General features: G+C 39.7%; 1 long non-coding RNA gene across 1 annotated transcript; it reads left to right on the plus strand.

The window, feature by feature from the left end:
* The first annotated feature begins 4454 nt into the window (after nt 1–4454).
* LOC144462585 (uncharacterized) lies at nt 4455–5253 on the plus strand. Its single transcript, XR_013490840.1, has 3 exons — nt 4455–4678; nt 4791–4865; nt 5152–5253. It is a non-coding gene; the product is annotated as an uncharacterized LOC144462585 (long non-coding RNA).
* Nucleotides 5254–19853: the final 14600 nt, after the last annotated feature.

Here is a 19853-nt window from a genome sequence, read left to right on the forward strand (position 1 = left end):
AGTATCATGTTACTTCTTACTACTGTAAAGTTGTTGTAACTTAAAAAAGACAAGTGAAATTAACTTGCTCTCTCTAAGTACTTGCAACTTTAGTAAAGTTAGTCTGACTTAACAGTTGTGTTTACTCAGTACAATTTAGGAAATTGATTACCTTAGATAAATAAAGTACACACAATTAAGAACAATTAGTTAGCAGGGTTATTTTTTATTTTGATAACTTCCAAATCCACTTTTGAAATAATCTTAAAAAAAAATCTAGAAATATTCAGACTAAATCTTTCTAAAATTTTCCATGGCACAGTTTTATCACAAATACCAATATTCAATCAAGTTTCAGCTGGCTTACAAGCCAAATGAAACATTCCAACAAACTATGCATATTAAGATGTTTTTATTATGAGAGTGTGATTTTATCTCCTGTGGAACTGCAGGACAGAGTTCAGAGCAAATTTCCATTTAGGGACATAAAAGTGTATCTCGGCTCTTTTATTATTCATATGCTCTCAACACATTCTCACCCCGACCTCCTCACATGTTGCCGCTTGGTCGTTGACTTTCCTCATCTCCAACTGACGTATAAGGTAGTCTTGGTGCATCTGCTGGTGACGTTTTGGGATGTCGTGTCAACTTCAGCCTGTTATACGTATTGTGTCTCAAAATACACGTCTGTTTTCACAGGAAATGTACAGATTGCATACAGTCTCTTTCAAAATAAATGTACTACATTGGTGAAACAAGCGATCTGACGATTTTCCTTCAACAACAAACGCACATGCTTATGTTTAGTGCACACATGCACGATTTAGTTTCGGCAACAAAAGCATGTGGTGCAATTAGGAAAAAAAATAGCAGGATTTGGCTTTACAGTCATACAGGAAGTGAACACCGTCCTCCTGGGCCTGACTTTTCCCCTGATGCTGTCAGGTGGTATTACACACTGACAGCGCCCAGCTGTGTATAATGCCAACGTGAAAGGATGGCTTTTTTCGACGGTGTCTGATGCAGAAGTCACCGCCCAAGTGCCGATATTCAACAACTTCGGAATGAGACCGGGTTGGCTTTGAACTGTAATAGACAAACCAACAATAGGTGAGCTATATATTTGTATTTTGCAGTCGCCGTAAATGCTAGAGCCTATCCCAGCTGACAATACCAATTGTATATTCTTGTATATAATTGTATAAACATGCAAGCAAAACAGAAGTTGCAGATATCCTACCTCCTCCACACGCAAGATACTCTTTGCCATGATCAAGTTAAGTCAAACCAATTTGGTTTGCTCAGGTTGCTAACACTGAAAAAGTTTATTTCATTTTCACTTGTCAATTTTAAGTTGCTACAACTACACAAAATTGTTTAAATACAACTAAATTATAAGTAAACTTAACATTTAGCTATAAAGTAAACAATAATAAAGATAAATTGTTTATCACTTATCCTTTTCAAGGCAATTGATTCCTAGATTTTTTTTAAGATCAACTTGTCAGATTTTACAGTGCACTTTTTCCCACATCCTTCACCATATTTACGTAACCTTCTGCTTCCTCACTGTCTCAACAAAAATTGTAACATTCACGAGGTAATAATTAATGGATTGAATTATATTGTTGTGTGGTCTTGTCCTTTTGGCGCTCCTTGTTCATGCTCTGCCATTTCCTCTCTTCTCTCTAAACACCCACAGCTTGCTGTTATTTCACAAGAAACTTCTAAGCTTGATTAGTGACGCTTAACAAATTTAAATTGGATCCAAACGCATTCAGTGCGTGTGCAGAAACACCTGAGCGGCCCCTCAAGTAACAGGAAGAGGAATTAGCTGGCAGGAGTTCAGCTCTATTAATACATTCATTTGGCTGTAGTACATGAACAGGCACAAGTGTGGATTTGAATCTCCCTGTGGTGCATGAATTCGTGCCTTTTTAATAAATTTCGTCCAGCCAGGAAGAGAGAGAGAGCAAGAGCGGAGGAACTTGTTGCAATCCAAACCACCCATTAAGCAACCTTCAGTAAATGCAGCGCAGCCTTGGACAAGCTCTCCGGGAGGAATCGACTCAGAAACAATTTCAGTAACATTCAGCAACGTTCTCATCTGCCCTGTCCAATTTGTGCAACAGAAATGACCTTAGGGGAGCTTCCATTACTGCTCTACAGCAGGGACTGAAAAATATTGTCGACAGTCTGCTCAATTAGGGGTACACAGCGTGAAGAAGACGTTTAGCAAAGGCCAGAGCATCTCATGGTGTAAATAAATAGCAAGAATGAGCTTGCATGACTCTGGGACTCTGCATGTGTTTGTCTCATTGTCTTGATTGCTTACAGAGTCGGTTGGCTCCCGCTTGCTGCAGAGCAGTAGAGCTACATCATAGCTGGTAGGGCTGCTTGGAATATTCCACTATCTGCACCACGGAGCTGTGGGAGGGAACCAAAGATTGATTGCTATAGGTTTTGAATAATAGAAAGATAGATGGACGGAGAACCAAGAGATCAAGGACAGAAGGACAGGCAAATAGAGAAAGGATCCGTGGATCCACCATGGGAAGCTTCCAGTAATTGTTGGAGTTTATTATCTAGCCAGAGGAAATTGTACCCTTTGCCACCCACAAGCACTCAATGGTAACTATCAAGTTAAACTGCCAAAGTGAGACGTTGTGACAAAGCCTCCTTTTAGAGATGAGGGATGACAGTGAGATGGGGACGGGGTGGGGGTTAAAGCTTGTCCCCCGGGAGTAGGAGGGGCAGTGTCACCGTTTGGAGCTGTTGAAAGGAGCACAATGACGCCCGGTATCAAGTTTGCCTGTTTGACAAATGGATCTCCTGCTGTGATCGTGGCGAGTGCAAGAGCTCTATCTGTTAACAACAACAGAGGATGGAGATAAATATGGAGCATCTTATTAAATGTTTACAAGCAAGCGTGTAGACAAGTATCCTTCAGCATATGAAAAATTTCTATTGGAATTTAAGTAACACTGCCACTCAAGTTGTTTGAAAATTTTTGAATGAAACCCTTGGCGCAAAATCCAACAGTTGTCCCTCATTAAACTTTGAAATATAATGTGCAAAGTCGCCCTATTATGGACGGAAGAGTTAATAAACCAAGCACTTTTCTATGGAAATGGGGATTGAGCAACAAAACAACTCACCCCCCAACAAACAAAATTCTCATTATCCTTTTTGACTTCCAAGAGGCCATGGCAGAACAAACACAGGCCATGTTTGTTTTCAGTTAGTCACACCCAATGTCTTAAAAATGTAGAGACATCAAACAAAATGGAAATAAAAGCTGCTGTCACCCCCTGCAAATTAAAAACTCATATTAATGACCAAATAATTGCTACATTATGCAAATGCAGAGTAAGCACGGTTTTGATGAAAGAGATGTTTGCAATCTCATGGCTATTGTGATGTGCGAAATTCAGACAGACGGCAGGAAGTGATTTCTGCCCCGCGTAAATTGGAAATAGAGGAACATGACTACATGAAAGGACTGGATGAACCTCCAGGCAGCTGGTATCTCCCGAAAATTGAAACTTATACTGGATGTGATCCATCCAAAACAAAGAAAAGTGATTTTTTCCCCCACAACTTGACCAATTTACCTGGTGTGGATGCAATCATCAGAGCCGGCCCAAGGCATAAACGAACTAAGCACCTGCTTAGGGCCCCATGAACACTAGGGGGCCCCCAAGAGCAATTCACTTAAAAAAAGAAAAAAAGAATTTTTTTTTCCATGTGTGAGTGATGATGATTCGTATATTATCAAATGTACGTTCTTGTACAAAAAGACAATATTATGTTAACAGAGTGTAGTTTCCTACTGCCTCTCTGCTCTAAATGTCAAAGCTCCGCTAGTAACGTGTGCATCCAGGCTCCAGCCGTGCAGTGCGCACTGCACATCCAAGGAGCTAGGAGCAGGTGGAAGGCCTGATAATGTCGCAAAAAAGAACATACCCTTCAGGGGCAGAAGAAATAAAAAGGAAGAAAGAGGAAGAGGAGAAAAAACAACAAGATAAAGGTATGTTTGCATATCTTGGTAATGTAACGTTTGGTGTCACGGAGATTTTGAAAAGTTTCCTCAAATTAGGAAAGTCCCTAATTATTGTTGATATTGTGTTCCAACTACGTTAGCCTATAATAGCAAATTAGCTAGCTAACATTAGTTCAAAACTAGAGAAATTTCTCTTTAACTGTCTTTAACGGTTATATAGCTTACTATTCAAGCTAACGTTTTTGTGTATGTGTAATACTTTGAATAAGTTGATAAAAAAAAAAAAATATATATATATATATATATATATAGATAGATATAGATATAGATAGATATTTATTCTGGGTCACTTTTGGGCATCAAAACAATGTTTTTGATAACGTTTGATAGATGTTATAATAATAATAACAACTAATGTTAATTACAAACGTGGTGACGTTTGCTAGCAATATGTTTTTGCGTTAACGAATTAACTTAGTTAACTTATAGTTTGAGATATGTTGTTTGCAATTGTTTGCTGCAGAGCATAGTAATTTATGTGAGTAAATAAACATATTCCTTTTACATCAACTCCCTATTATGGTCATAAGTTATATGAAACTTCCCCAGGAGCACTGTTAAAGTATTTTGGAGGAGGCACTGGCTCAGCCCAGGGGCAGTCCACCTCCTCAGGCTCAGCCAAGGCTAATGAATCAGGTGAGGGAAAAACTGTCACCATATATATATTTAATTTCTAGTCAAATTGTCTCATTAAGATATACTAATATAAGATATAATCATATGACAAGGGACAGGTTTTTCATCTTAGGTCCATCTCCATCCTCTGCTCCCTCCACTGTGCCCACTGTCCCCTCTGTGTCTGCTGCAACCTCAGCTCTACCTGGTAAGTTAACAACAAAACCGCCTTTGTAATTGCTCAGTGTACTGCAGAATATTCTGAGATGAATAATTTTTAATATAAGGCATAATCTCATGAAAAAGGGACATGTTTTTAGACAAATGCATATTATTTCAAAACGTCTCAAGCAATTTTCAGTTGTTCCACTGGCAGATTGTTTTCTTATTACAAGCTCTAACTGTACTATTTTATTTAGAAAATAAGCAGCAGAATTTTCAACTGTAATTTGACATCTAAAATGACTAGCTTTTGTTGTTGTTTTTCATCTTAGGTCCACCTCCATCCTTTGCTCCATCCACTGTGCCCACTGTCACCTCTGTGTTGCAGTTTATTTCAAACAAAAAATAATAAAGCAGATTGTGTTTACAGTAAATGATTGGTTTATTTGGTTACTTTTAGTTTGCCTAGATGACATTCGGCATCCAACTTAGTACTATATCACTTTAAATATTAAGTGTAAATCAACTCCCGGCTGCTCTTGTAGCTGAATTTGCTACCATTTCAGATTAAAAACCATATATAGGTAAAACATGCTGGGCTGCTCTTTGAGGTTGTATGTATTGATTCTCTGTGTGGCCAGTAGGGGGAGTTGCTGACTTAGCCAAATATTAATTGAAAGCTTTTTCTGCAAGTTTGCAAATCTGTTGTCTGCTTCCATGGCCTTAATCACTGTGGATTACAATCTAACTACAACAAAAAGTTCTCACATCTAGTTTAACAAGTGTATTCGTAATGACAGAGTAGAACATGAAATAAGTTATAGTAGGTGTGTGAATGATCAATAATCAGTATTATTGGCAGTAATAGAGGGCCCCAAAATCAAATTTTGCTTGGGGCCCCATGGAGGCTTGGACCGGCCCTGGCAATCATCATTACAAATGACCTCATCCTTCAGACCTTCTAACTTTACTAACGTTACACAGTAACTGTACGTTCAAACCAGAAGCTTCCAAAGGGGCATAGTCTTTCGCAGACACCCAAGAAGCACGACTTTCAAAAATATTTCTGGCAGGTTTGGTCGCTCTTGTCACTCATCACGTGAATCACTGAACGTTTGATCGTGCTCGTCAATTTAAAGGAGCCGCAAGGTGGACTACTGGCTTGAAAGCAGCATAGTTGCTGCTTGCTGTTGTCCAGTCTGTATTTTAATGTCATTTTGCGAAATCTGTGTTGATAAAATGCTTCGCTTTGCAGTATGTCATCCCATTCAAACCAAGCAAGGAAGACTTGCATGCTACGTCGCAACATTAGCCTGCAATTCTCTCCTCTATTACCAACATTACACACTTTAAAACTCACCAGACAAACCAACTACCTCCGCGACACGGTCCCAAGCTTCATTCTTTTTATTTTGGTCTCTGTAACCGAAAAGCGACACATTATAAAGGACTGAGCGGACACGAACGCAAGTAATAAACTTCTAGTTTTAACTCCCCTCCGGACCAGGTCGCCCAAGTTGCCCAAGTTGCCGGGCTCTCATTGAAAATGAATGACTTCCGCCGCTTTGGAAGCTCTGGTCGCTGTTGGTGTGAACGTACAGTAAGATGTTGAAAGCGTACAACAGTCTAGTGGACTACTATTTTGTGCACCATTGGGTCCACAACTAAAATGACTGCCATCTAGTTTTGGCCGGGTTTTTGAATGTGCTTGAGTATAACTCTTCTATATCCTCTCAGGGGTAGAGCAGGTCATCGACTAATCTGAAGATTGGGAGTTTTTCCACATCTGCCACTATTTCTCAGGGAGTGTTGTTTTGTTTATTCTCCCCTTTACATTCTACTATTTTCTGGGTTTAAAAGTGAAGTGTGTAAGATTTGGGGGGGATTTGGTGGTGTATAGCTGTGAATTGGAGATAGCATCTAGCTTAAACTTTTCCCCGCTAGAATTCCTTCAGTGTTCATTGTTCTGGAGGTTTTTACCATGAGCCGAACTGTCTGCAGTGTTTCTTTCTCTTCAAAACAAACAGAACCGGTGATTTAAACTGAATGAAACACTGAAGTGTATATCCAACACTATTTGGCATGTCAGTACAGGCAGCTTGTCCAACACCTGCTAATGTGTGCTCACCTTTGTCCTTGTACAACTCACGATCCAGACTTTCAGGAGGTTTTCAGCTGGAGCCGAATTATCCGCAGAGGTCTCTTCTTCTACAAAACAAAAGGATCAAGTGATTTAAACTGGTAAATACACTGAATAAAGTAGATTCACATTACAAACACAGTTCCGATGCTGCTTGATGCAGATTGGCTTCTAACTACAGTGGCTGACGTGAAAATGCACATGGCCCTATCTGGAGCCAGTGTTTGGTTTGTCCATTCTGGGCTACGGTAGAAATATAGTGGTGCTATAAAGCTATATAGCTATAAATGGCTCATTCTCAGGCAATGAAAACACACCTAACCCAACAATTCTTATTTTCAGGTGATTATAAAACATACTTATTGTGTTATATTCCATTTCTGCCAATCTATCCCCCTACATTCTACACACTGGACCTTTAAAGTGACCCTTGTTTTTTCCTATTATTCAATTGGAACAGCCATAAACAGCGCAAATCACAGGCATATGTGCAGTGTTGGTAGTCTTTTCCTCCAGTTGCCTGCCCTTCATTTGGACAGCACACAGATCTTTAACGTCATATACAAAGAAGCTATAAAACTGGGCCAAATTTTATCAATAATTTAAAGTTTTTTAGCTGGTCCTATAACATGAAAAAGGTCCAAAAATAATCCTTCTAAACACTGAAAAAGAGTCATTTAAGTGCTTTAAAAAGCTGTTTAAAGATATTCAGTTTTAGTCCAGTTTCAGATAGACATCTTTTTACCTGCAATCCACCAAAACCCTACTCACTGGGATGGGACGTTCACTCCAGCACTTGAGACCTCACATTGTGTTCGCCTCAGTTTTCTCTCTGGTAGAAGTGATAAGAAACACACGCAGGCACTAAAGAGTGATTTAAGGAGGTCAACACCAACAGAACTTTTTCTGAGCATGACTTACAGGACAGCCCCCACCACACACAGGCACACATTTTCATACCTAATACCTAACCCGTTTTGACATATCTGGGCCTAAAGTCAGCGTAAGCCTCACCTATGTGCAAAAAGGAATTAAAAAAAAAAAGAAAACAGCCTTTGAACTGAGACGCTGCTATCCTCGACTTACTCTCGCCAATAAAACCACACACAAATCTTCGATCCAGGCCCTGTAAATCAGGGTGAGCGCTGATCAAAGCGGGGCTGTGAATCTTACATGGCATATCCTGCATTCCACGCTAAACACATTCACATGCTGTGCTCAAAAGCATAGCACTTGTTTGTTGACCCCATATCCATTTCAAGCACTGAACGTTCATTTCATTTGAAGCTGAGTTCATCTGACCATTCCCCTGAGTAGGATCTCCAAACAGCATGAAGCACAAACATGGAGATTGGTCACACTCTGTCAGGATTTGTAAGAATGTGTGTTCTTTGTGTTTTTTGTTTGAGCAGATTTTGTTTAAGCATCACTTACTGAGACAACAGTTTGGATTAAGCTGACCAGCTGCAGGAGCTTTTTCAGTTAAAATCAAACATTTGTGAAATTGGGGTCCTTTATCATTTTGTTCTTGATAAGACCACTGATACAGACTTACTGACATAATTTGGAGCATCATCAGCTCTGCCCATCAGGTACACAGAACCCACCTCATGGCCTTTAATAGCCTTCATAATTTGAGATGATAACATGCCTACTACCACCAAACAACATTACAATAAATCAGATGACTTTAATAAACCTATGACTGGAAAGTAATTGTCCAATCATAGCTTAGCAACCATAACTAGGCTTGGTAGACCTACCAAGCTTTGGATTCCTATTCATGTTGAAGCTGTGTGTAGAGCATAGATGTATAAAGCGCTGGAGGTGGGGCCCCGTTCATTCCTGTGCAAGTTGCTCAGTGGTGCATGACTTCCTGGTGTAAAATTAACCAGATCTTCCGAGATCAAGTGGCTAACTTCCAATGTAGCCCACACTAACTTGGATAGGAATAAACGATTTAATATGCAGCACCTCTCGACTTTCAAAATGTTATCTAACTGAATGGATTTAATCCTGATAGTGAAACTAGTCATTTTGTGAGGGTTCTAATGCTTAAACAAGTGTATCCGCTCATTTACAAACGTTGCTTTCGCAATGTAAGTCTATGGGGAAAAGTCTATTTGGGCCCCATAGCGTCATGTGATGGACTCAGAAGTTGTAATTTCATGGTCAAATTGGCTTCAAAGCCAGGCGCACTTCCTGGGGATTTGGTGTAAAAAAAGTGAAACTAGAACTTCCAGATTCTGATCCATTAGAAAGGGAGCTTTGTTTAAAAAACCCATTGACATGTATAACCATGCTAGGAAGTAAAATCCAGCCTTGGAACAAAGACTTCCTTTTTGTAAAATGATCCAATATTATTCAGTTTTTTATAGTGGCCTTTAACGCGCAACATGTCCCATAAGCCCCAGACGTCCGCAGGCTAAACACCACAGCTCAACAGAAGAAGCAACTCCATGAGCAAGTCGAAGGGTCCTGGTTAATTCAAACAATTGGCTGTATAAAAATGATGGACCTAGCCACTGTGATGTCACTTATTGGTCTGTGGACATCCATTTTAAAACCTCGAGTCTGGCATTTTAGCTGTTGCAGTTGTGCATTTTTGGATGAGTGGGTGGAGTTGGAGAGGAGCAAGGGGTGGGTTTGGTTGAAAGCCCAAAGTGATATTTCAAAGACAGCCTGTTACTCAAAGCAGCCACAGCTGTCATTATGCATAACTGTGAGCCTTAATGGAAGTATACAAAAAGTTACTTATAGAAAAATCCACTCTCATACATTTGTCATGAATGGAAAAAGTAGCTTTAGAGACCAAATCCATTTTTGTACGGGTCTGTAAACATGTTTATTTCTGCTGTAAAGTTGGGCATTTTAACGTGGGGGTCTATGGGGATTGACTTTCTTTTGGAGCCAGCCTCAAGTGGCCATTTGAGGAACGGCAGTTTTTGGCATTTCCATGTTGGCTTCATTTTTCAGCCACGGAGGTTGATAACCACCACCTTGCCATCAAAGTAACCCCAAGTTTTTTAAGAGTTGTACTTTGGCATGAGTCAACTAACTTTTTCATTAGATAGAAACGTTATATTTTCACACACACAAAAAAAAAACGTACATTTTATACTGTAGGTTTGTGAGGTTTTCACTAAAGATGAAGCTGACCTTAAAATAAATCAGGTCTTCTGTTGTTAGCTTATAAAAGTCTGTTGTGCTTTATTGCTAAATGTAAGAGAAACCCAACTGGTCACGCATAAACATATGCTTGGCACAAACATTAGCCGTGATTACTTACTAACAACAGACATCAAGCTAAGGGAGAGCGTTAATTTTGTTGCACCTAAATCAAGCTGACCTGACGTGTCTTTTTTCTGTTGTCTTATTTAACTTCCAGTGTTCATATCCTGCACTCGCCAGGGTGGCCTTTCTCTTGTAATTACTCACTCTTTCAATTGGCTTTACTCCCCATGCTGTTTCCTGAAAAGAAAATCAATGTGTATACCAACAAACAACTTGTTCCCTCCGGGGTTCTCATAAATTTTTACGCTCCGTAGTTTGGCAGAGGCGAAGCTCGAGGAAGCCAAAACAGATGTTCCGAGATTGAGAAAGTGAGGAAAGAGTCATGACCCCCAAAGAGAGCTGGAGACCAGTCTTGAGCAGGTGTAAATGGGTTTATTACAGTGATGGAAATGCTGTCATGACGTACAGTATCAACTCAAAAACTCTTGTGTGCTGAGGTGCTGCTGGATGTACAACACATTAACAGTCCCCTGATTTTACACTGTTACAGGATAAACAAAAAGAAAGTGTGTCAGCTATAACATGGTCTTAACACCTGAGGTTATTCACATATTTGGATGTATACATATACAGACATCACCCACCAGAGGTCATATATGTAGGCTGTTATGCAGATGTGAGGCCTTGAAAAACAGAAATCGTTTGAGCACATGTTGTCTGATTCATAACTTGTGCATGAAGTAATTGGATCTATTATTTGAATGTCCTGCCTAATGTCCAGATGAACTGGCCATCTGAAACTTCTCAGGAGAAGTATACGGACAAAACGTCTCTGGCCGTCCGCCATGCGCTTTTGTTCACTTGTTTTGGACCGTCTTCTAATGTTTTCCCTGCCCTGTTGTATAAAAGAGAGAGTTTACAAAAGCTAAACTTCATGAGTATAAAAACTGAAATCAATAACTATAAATACAGACAATATGGACAGAAAGGAAATGCCTGAGGTTTGGCAAGTCGACCAGCATTCCTCTGTCGCTGCATCTCAACCTGCCAATGATGGAAAACTCCTCTGTTTTTTCCCTTCCCTTGATGTTGACTGGTACTCACCATGTCCTCCCAGACACACACAGGTGGCAGGAAAAATAATGTAAAAACCTCTTAACATGGCTCTAACTTTGAAGTCATTTATTGGAAATGACAAGCGCTGCAACAAAGCCGGGTCATGTGAAGTTGAATGCCACTCGTTAGCCACAAAAAAGCACAAATTAGCACTTTAATGTGAAAGTTTTCAAAACAACATGAGACAAATAACACAGCTTCAAAGATGTTAAACTGTGTGTGACCAAATTCCAAAATTATTTGGTAAGTCATGGGGAACAGACGGGGTATGAGAACATATGTCAAACACACAGACAAATTGGATCAACAGAGCAGCAGGGAACACTGACGGCCCTGCGACATCAGAGCATTAATACAGCAACATAACACTATTTGCTATGTAAAGATATAGTGGAGTAATGGCATCCTGGGCAGAGAATGAAGTTGCGCTACCTCTGTGTGTGTTGTAACCTGAACTTCTCTGTGGTTTGTTGTGGTAAGCCAGTCCAGCCTCATATGCATGTTGGTGCATGTGTATTTCCCTCTGACTAGCTCAGTGGTTGGTCGCTGTCCAGAAATGGGTCATGAATCCATTCTTAATGGACCACAAGTCACTTGCAAACAGGTCAAATTTATAAAAAAGCACACTTTATTTTTTATCTTGAAGTACCGTTTACTGCTGTAGAGTGAGTGGCTAACGGACAGCTACTTGACAGAGACAGCAAACTAGCTCGACGACATGGCCAAACACAGTTATGACGCCCGATGTATTAAACTGTGTGGACCTTTAACAAGTGACTAAGGTGAAATCTGGACCTCAAGGCTGGACCAGTTGGGAACCACTAGGCTAACTCATCACAGCCACTCTCCTCTTTGCTCATACTGAAAGGCATTGCTGAAAGGAAAGCAAAGGGCTGTATTATCTGGAAAGGGTCATCGCAGAATCGTAGTGCCCAAGCTCCAGTTTCCCCCTGGTTACCACTGTTAGCTCTTTCACAATTGTTGCCGTTGTTTAGTGCTGTTAATGGCATTAGCAATGTTACCTGCTAGCTGCTGACTTAAGCCTAGTTCACATTACACGATTTTCACCGCGATTTTGACGTTGCAGAGGATCTTGAGAGCCACCTTGAGTCGGAGGTGAGGCGACAGATAGTCTGCCACGACGAGTCCTCATGTGTGAACAAGCCTATGAGCAAGTCGCCCCCTCGTCTGTGACTGAGACTGGATATCTAGCATGCTAGAAAACTGGAGAAGTCTGACACGACTGACAAAGAGCATCAGCTAATGAGAGGCGGGATACGTCCCACGTCAGCACGCAGGAGGACGGAAGAAGTGTGAGGAGGACAAGCCGCAGGGTTGCCAGGTCTGCTTATTAGCCACAACTTTGGGCTTGTTTCTAAAGTGGAGTTGCTTATTTGGGCTTGCTCTCTAAACGTCACCTTTCTCTCTATATATCCGTCTAATAAGTTATACGCATGATAGTCGCTTCTTTTGGGCTTGTTTCCATAACCCTGGTTGCTTGTTTCTATCCCAAGATCTGGCAACACTGACCAGCAAGCAACAACAACAACGGCAGCCTCCACAGGATCACGGGGAGCGCGTTGTGTTTGGACCCAGGCCCTGGAGGCAGATCTGATTCAACACTGGGAAGAATATCCATGCCTTTACCATGTGTTGTCTCCAAGTTAAAGATGCAAAATCAGGGTGAAAATCATGTAATGTGAACTAGCCTTTAGCCACCTCCCAACCCAGCCACCAGAAAAATGTTCACATTTACATTTTACATTTGTGCATCATTTTGTCATGGATATATTAAAGCTTTACATTTCTCAATAACACTCTGGTGAAGGAGTAGTTTAGGCACAAAAATCACTAGGATATGGTTAAGAAGGATATGGTTTAGTGGCATAAAAACTGCTAGAAAAGCAGGGATGTGTCGCTAAAGACACCCAGGTTCAGTAAAACACACCAAGGTTCGGTGCCACAAACACTGTTGAAAACTCCACAAAGGATCACCAAGAGACAACTGGTGTTGTTTGTTTGTTGGTGGTCCAATGCTTGGCATGCATCTCTGGCAGGACCTTAGGTGTCACACCATCCTCTCCACCTTCTGATGACAAAGTCAGCTTATATATTAAATCGCTTTAGAGACATTGATATGATACATATGAAACGCGCAAATGTAACATATACGTGGTTTGCAAATTGTACAATGTAAACATTTTCTTCTGGCGAATGGGCTTCACCTCCGTGTTGAGAACTGTTTCCAGACAACTCATACGCTCTGAATTTCGCATAGAGCCCCTTTAACCCATAGGATGGACAAATATAAAGAGATGAAAATTCAGTTAACTGTCATCTAAGCTGAACATGACTCACCTCTGTGGAACTGTTACTGTAGCAGCGCCAGTTTATTTGCTTCAAATTCTGTTCTGCTTCTTTTTACTTCACTGTTAAGTCTGAGCGTCAGAATGATGTTTGTGCAGAGTACACTGTTCTTGCATTTCTCTGCTTAGGGAGGAAATTTTCTCTGAGTTTAACATGTGTAAGTACTCTGTGACCATGATATGTCACGTCACAGCCAGTTCGGGAGCCAATTGTGGTTCAACATGCATCTTACACAAATGTGATGAAACCTCCGGTTCACCAGCACTGAGGGGGACTTTTCATTAAAGCAGGAGACAGCTTGCATCTGGCAGCTAAACTTTTTAAAAACAAAACATGTTTGCGTATACTGGACTTTTTTGGAAGAGGGAGTGCACTTATGAAAGTGTAAGTAGTTTATTGAACTTTTTTTTAAACATAAACCATATCAGACAGATTAAACATTCAAAGCCAAGGGTTTTTTTTTATGTTAAACATGTCCAAGTCCTTTGTAATGAATGTTTACATCATTCTGTCTGCACCAGGAAATGCAGTTATTCTAAATATGAGACAAAAAGCAATAAGATGAAAGTAGCAGCTGTGCTCCAGAAAATATGTTGCTGCTCCACCTCGAAAACGAAACACAAGCACGGTGCATATTTAGAGATACAATAAGGAAGTGACTGCAAGTGATTTTTTTTTTGGAGACAGCTTTAGATGAACTTAAAACAATATATTAAAAATGGCTGTTTAAATATGCATGTTTTTGAAATTTTCTTGTCAGCAATTAGAAAGTAATACAGTGAGTGCAACTCCAGTTTTATTGCTTTGAGTGGGTTTTGCCAAAGTAAATCGTATTTAATCCAAGTAGCACAAACCAACAGCCACACAGTCAACCTGGGACTTTGGGAGGCACCTGAGGGACGAAGGCCCCAAACATTAATTTGGCACAATTAAGCTTACTGTTTAGGCAATAATTGCTACATATTTTCACAAAATCAGCATTTTATTCTGCAGGTTTTACTGTGGGTTTATTCTGTAGCTGAGCTGATCTTATCGTGACTCTGAAAAATTGCAGGTCCTGGTTGAAACGCAATTGGCCAGCAACTAATGAGCATTGGTGGAATGTAACTAAGTACATTTTCTCAAGTACTGTACTTAAGTACAAATTTGCTATACTTGTCATTTCTTCCATTTATGTTTCTACCACACTACGGTGGTAAATATTGTACCCCTTACTCCAGATTTATCTGACAGATTTAGTTACTTTTCAGATTACAGTTTTTCATAGATCCTGTCCGACCCATCCCACCCAGGCCATGGCCTCATCAATCTCCTGCCTGAAGGAGATAGAGGGTTTTGCAAGCACTTTTTACCCATGAGCAATTAGACTTGTAAACACTTAACACACCGCATGTCTTATGGCGGTCTATAGGTCTACTCATGATGTGTGGGTGTATGAGTATATTTATTTATTCTTAGACCTCGTCTTTTTAAATGCACTGAGGATAGATTGCCCAACCAATTTCATTGTGACATCTGTTACATGACAATAAAGGAAATTCTGATTCTGATTCTGATTCATGTCTCCAGTGAAAGGGTCCAAATTCGGTGCTTTTTGATTTAAGATTTGTGAAGCAAACAAAAACAAACATAAAAAAGGGGGATCAAGTGTTCCTTTGTGTGCTGAGAAAATGTTCCTACTTCTTAAGCAAAGTAAACTATTTAGAAACCCTCTTGGATCAGCTGGAAAATGCATCATGACAAAGCTTAAAACAGGGTTGGAGTTATTTATGGGTTTGTTTGTTTTTTGAGGATGGCAACACTACAAACATACGATGATCTTATCGTGCATGATGCATTACCATAGATTAAACTACCAAACAGTTTACAGAGGAGTTAAAATTAGCACAACCTTGAACATCAACAGCAGTAAAAATGCGTCATACTCCTTAAAGCAGCAGTAACATTATTCCAAAAACATCAAATTTAGCACTAAAACACTGACGGAACATTTTATGTCAGCATGATTACTTTTACCTTTGATAGTTTAAGTACATTTTTGCTGATAATACTTACACTCTTTGCTTGTGGTGGAGTATTTTCACAGTGTGGTGTTCTTCCAGCACTGCTAACGACATACCGACTGCTTCTCTGCTACTGTACTTAGTTAAGCAGTGATTGGACAGATAGAATTGCTCATATACTAAATGGTTGCATTTTGTCACCCAGCCCACTCACTGTGAAAAGTTTCCCAGCACCATCATCTGCTTTTGCTGCAGTAACTCATAGACCCAACAGTGTTCATGTTGCAGCATGTGATGGACGAGGATAAACGAACGGCCCCGCTGCCTTTAAGTATTGAAATAAGATGTTGATTAACAAAGAGAGAAGGAAAGTCACAGTGGGGTTTGGGAGGATTTAAAAATATTTTAACAGGCTGTTGTGTGAGTGTTGTCGATGGAGGGAGCGCCCCGGTTTTCACAGGATCAGACGTGATTTGCTTATCAATCATATTTATCCTGTCATGACATAACACAATGTCTCTATATGACACTTAGTATTTTGTCTCTCATGGTTATTGGGCTGCCGTTACACACTCTTGTGGTATTTCCATTAAGGACTAATGCAACTGTTTAATAACAGTGCAGCGGAGATACTGAGAGCTGACAGAGAGCAGTGGTCGACCAGGCAGGGGTCCAGGGACTGAGAGCTGGCAGAGAGATTTCATCTATTTGGATAACCTCTGATGTAAAAATGGTTCCTTTCTTGGACCATTTGCTGCCGCGAGGAGAGGTCATGGAAAATAATAACCGTAAACCATTGCTGCGATGATAAAACCAAAACTTTGCCAGTTGAAATGATTGCTTCAGTGCGAGCACGCTGCAGATTTACAGTAGACGGAGAAGATAAGCAGCAAGAGGCTCCAGGCTGAGACGTTATTCTATATCTGATATAGCTTTGGCTGATTCTGTACATTTATAATAACCTTCAATAAAAGAAAACTCTTTGTATAATGACAATAGGTCATGACCCAAGATATTCAAGAATTGAGTTGCAATAAAATATTGTGTAATATTCTGAAATATCATTTCCATAACATTTGATTGAATCCATATACAAACATATTAGTCCTTTAAGTATACTTTAGGTATTTACATTTTATGCAACTTTACAGGCCACTGCATTTTAGAGGGAAATATTTTTTCTCTACTACATTTATTTGAAATACATAGTTACTTTTCAGATTAAGATTCTACAAAATAAAATTTAAAAATAATAAATAAAATAAAATAAGATCAAATAAAATAAAAATAAAATAAAATAATTTTAAAATAAATTATATTGTTTAAGGCTGAGAAATAAATCAGTGGTTAATTATCATATTGGTTTTATGACTTCTCACAGTCATTTCCCCCCCCACTGACTTTTTAGATGGTTTTGTTTAAATAACGTTTAAGGCCCAGGAAGTGAAGTAGTCATTATTTTGTCATCAGCTTAGGGAACAAACAATAATAAAAAATAAAGAATAATAGAATACCGTATGTGCATATTTGCAAAGTTCTGTTTTTTTTTTTTTTGCTGTTGTTGTTGTACTGAGCCCCAGATGGCTTTTGCTTTTTTATTTTTTCTTACTCTAATGCTCTCCACATACACTTCACTCCACCATATCCGTTAATGTTCTAGCATGTGCTGACTGTAATGAACACTCACCGATAAACACATGAAGGTGAAATGCATAGAGGTGGTACCTGTACTACAGACTGACAGTTAGCATTAGATGTTTTCCCTCATGCTCGATTTTTTGAGTGTAAAAATTTGATGAAATCTATTTTTATTTGCCAAAATATGAGCCTATGTTGTCTATAGGAATATCCGCCCCTGCCAAGCTACTTTATTTTATATATATATATATATATATATATATATATATATATATATATATTAATAGTACTTTAAATTCTCTGTATTTCACCCACTACTGATGTGGTTTGTTAGAATGTGAGCAAATAAAGAGACATCTTGCCAGCTAGTCCTCATCATGCATTCAGATGCAGTATGACAGTGTATACAGTCTTTTGCCTTTCATAAGCCCTCCGCTACATCCTGCAGAACAATATTGCTGCTGTAATTTGCTCATAATCACAGGACTAAACTACATTCCTGAACTCTGGGTCCCATGCAGGCTGAAGAAAAAATTGAGAATGACCAACAGACCCTGTGACAGAAGGGTAAAATGTCGCCAAGCATCCGACCACATATTTCCTGTGGTCAGCCCAACTTTCTTCATATGTTTAAGAATTTTGCCTCGGGGCTTTCTGTTAGCCGAGCTTTGCGCAGGAGGAGAATGTGTTTTCCTGCTAAATGAAGACATAGGCCTCCAGATAAAAGCATGAGGCAAATAAAAGCCATCTCAGTGCCATAAAATCATCGTAAAACTGCTGACCGTCACCATTTTCACCAGCTTACAGAAAGGGTAAGTTTGACCCAGAGACATCACACACAGATGCAGAAGTCCATGTGATAAAATTATAAAGCCTGCCTGCTTGAGAAGACTTTCCCTCTCTGCCACAGTGAATGATATGAGCCATACAAACCTAAATTACATTTATGATCTGCGCCGTGCCAACACGGGCACACAATCAAAGCCTTCCACTGAATCATTTAGCATATTTATTTAGCTGGCAACTTCATGGGCAGTCAGACCTGTCTGTGTGAACTCCTTCATTTGTATTTTCTGCTGACACACGCTGGAAAGAGCAGAGCCAGTGACAGTCACTCTCTCATTAGCAGGTTTTTGGTGGAGACTCCAGAGCTTGTGGGTGGCCTGGATCTGGAGAGAAGTGCTTTCTCTCTGTATCTACCTCCTCTTTCCATGGAGACCTGAAGTCTCCAGTCACCCTGAGCGTACCCTTTCCAGTGTCTGTGGAGATAAAAAGGCATCCAATATTTCAGCAAATAGAAACCCTATCCAAACAAAGGTAGGGTAGAGTCATTACTTTCAATCAAAAGCACATGTGAGGAGAAAAAGAAAAAAAAACACGACTGGACACTTGCTGGATTGAAAACACATCCTTGTAAAGAGAGTTCGGTGCTGAATAATTATTGCAGGTCTCTGCCTTGTTACTGTCCAGGAATGTGAGAAAATGATTTATTGTGTCTCTCACCACTTTAAATTGAAAAATGGGTCATAAAACATCCACCAAAACTGAAGCGCGTATAGTAGAAAAGATCTGTTAGATGCTGAAGGTGAAGAGGGGAAGATAATGGTGTCAGTGGGTATACCTTGAGGAATCCCACCTTAAAAAAAAGCAAATATTAAACATCTGCTGAACACATTTACATAAAAGGTCACTCCCAGTTTTTCCACACAGTCTGTAAAATAAGCTAATGACTGAAGGAAAGAATGATTATAAAATAATTTACAGAGAGAAAACAAATCAAACCCAGCAAGACTGCAACAAGACTCTTGTATGAAAGACAGAAAATATCCTACCAGTGTGTTCTAGTTGTTTCATAGTCGCAGCAGATGTTTAAATAATGAGTGGAGCTTATCTTGGAATGCTGGCTACACCGTAATACAAATATATACTGACAGCAGGTTCATCAAAAATTTACTGCGCAATGCTTGTAAATCACAAACAATATTGTAATAAATATATTTTTAGCCTTGTAGAAGTGTCTAGGGCCACGTAAAGTTACATCTGCTTCAAGCTGCCTTTACAGCAACCTGAAAAAAGCCTCAAAGTAGCAGCAGGCGCTATTGCTAAGACAGTTCTCAGCAGCTTTAATTTTATTTAACATTGTTGTGACCTAGAGGAAGAGGCATGAAGAAGTTAAGCTGGAATACGAAAGCACAAATCCCCTGGCCAATAAATGAAAGCTTATGAACATACTGTAATGAGGCATACTGAGGAGAACAATAGCAGCCCCACAATGATGCTGCTGCATTTGATGTTTTTGCAAATTGTATGTCCCCTGTTAGAGATGATGGAAAAAATATGTTCCTCTCTTGGGAACAGTCAAAACAGTGAAGTTGTACAATAATGTTCTTAAAATTGTGAGTTTTGTCTACAAAGTGGCTCCTCGGAGAGCTTTCATCACACGTCGCCACAGCGTCTGAAGTGGTCAGGACAGTGATCGCATTCAAAGATGTCATTAAGGAATTTCTATTTAATCATATTCTACGTATAAGATGTA

The sequence above is a fragment of the Epinephelus lanceolatus genome, chromosome 3 (assembly GCF_041903045.1).
Source record: "Epinephelus lanceolatus isolate andai-2023 chromosome 3, ASM4190304v1, whole genome shotgun sequence".
NCBI classification, from domain to species: domain Eukaryota; kingdom Metazoa; phylum Chordata; class Actinopteri; order Perciformes; family Serranidae; genus Epinephelus; species Epinephelus lanceolatus.